We start from the raw sequence: 1,658 nt of genomic DNA on the forward strand, positions 1-1,658 counted from the left end.
CCTGCGGTCCCAGCTACTTGGGAGGCTGAGGCAGGAGACTTGCTTGAGCCCAGGAGTTGGAGGTTGCTGTGAGCTGTGATGCCACAGTACTCTACTCAGGGGGACAGCTTGAGGCTCTGTCTCAAAAAAAAAAAGGGTGAGGACAATTTCCCAGAAGCCCCATAGAAACTTTTCCCCATGTCTCATTGGCTACAACTTGGTCATATATACAAAGCTAAACCTACCTCTGTCAAGGGATCTGAGATCACCAAGTTGGCTTAAACTAATCAGGACCCCTCTCCTGCAGCTGGGGATAGAATTAGTCTTTCAAAGCACCAGGCTGCTTAAATGAATGGCAGTCATCCTCAGGAGAAAGATGAGTGGGCATGGATGTTGAATAGACCACCAACAAGGCCTACTGCAAAGGAGTGTGCCCAAGTGTGGAGGCAGGCTTGAATCTGTACATGTTTGAACATGAGTATGGAGTATGCATGTTATGATTACTTCTTGCTGTGTAACAAACCATTCCAGGGCATAGTGGCTTAAATGAAGTTTCATCATTTCCCATGATTCTGTGAGTCAGGAATTTACAGGGTGTGGCTAGAGGGTCAACTGCTCCACATGACTGCTGTGGGTGTGAGGGTCACTCAGTAGCTACATTAACTAGCAGCAGCTGAGCTGGAAGAGCCAAGTCAGCTCCACTCAGGTGGCTGGCGTGGTAGCGCTCCTCTGCATGGCTCCTCCCTCTCTTTATGTGACTAGATGGAGCTTCCTTACAACATGACAGTCTCAAGATGATCAGTCAGTCTTCTTTGGCAGTTCTTTTCTTTTTTTTGAGACAGAGCTTCAAGCTGTCACTCTGGGTAGAGTGCTATGGCATCATAGCTCATAGCAACCGCCAACTCCTGGACTCAAGCGAGTCTCCTGCCTCCGCCTCCCAAGTAGCTGGGACTACAGGCTCCTGCCACAATGCCCAGCTATTTTTTGGTTGCAGCCATCATTGTTGTTTGGTGGGCCCACGCTGAATTCGAACCCGCCAGCTCAGGTGTATGTGGCTGGCGCCTTAGCAGCTTGAGCCACAGGTGCCGAGCCTTCTTTGGCAGTTCTTCCTGGCCTCCAAGGAAGAACTGACAAAAAGCTGTCAGTTCTCAGTGCCTGTAGCTTAGTAGTTACGGAGCTGGCCATATGCACTGAGGGAGTAGGGTTCAAACCTGGCTCAGGCCAGCTGACCAACAATGACAACTGCAACAACAACAACAAAAATATTGTTTAAAAAGCTGTCAGGGGCGGCCCCTTTGGCTCCGTGGGTAGGGCGCCAGCCCCATATACCAAGGGTGGCGAGTTTGAACCTGGCTTCGGCCAGCTAAAACAGCAATGAGAATTCTAACAAAAAATAGCCGGGCGTTGTGGTGGGCGCCTATAGTCCCAGCTACTTGGGAGGCTGAGGCAAGAGAATCACTTAAGCCCAAGAGTTGGAAGTTGCTGTGAGCTGTGACGCCACAGCACTCTACTGAGGGTGTCACAGGGAGACTCAGTCTCAAAAAAAAAAAAGCTGTCAGTTCTCTTAAAGCTTGGATTCAAAAATTTCCAAAGGTTGCTTCTTTTTTTCTTTTTTTCAATTTGAAAGCAGTCATTGTTTATTAACTGACCAGATTACAAAAACAATCAGGGCAGATACT

This window comes from Otolemur garnettii, unplaced genomic scaffold (genome assembly GCF_000181295.1).
Source record: "Otolemur garnettii isolate 467f Iridium unplaced genomic scaffold, OtoGar3 scaffold00003, whole genome shotgun sequence".
Taxonomy (NCBI): Eukaryota; Metazoa; Chordata; class Mammalia; order Primates; family Galagidae; genus Otolemur; species Otolemur garnettii.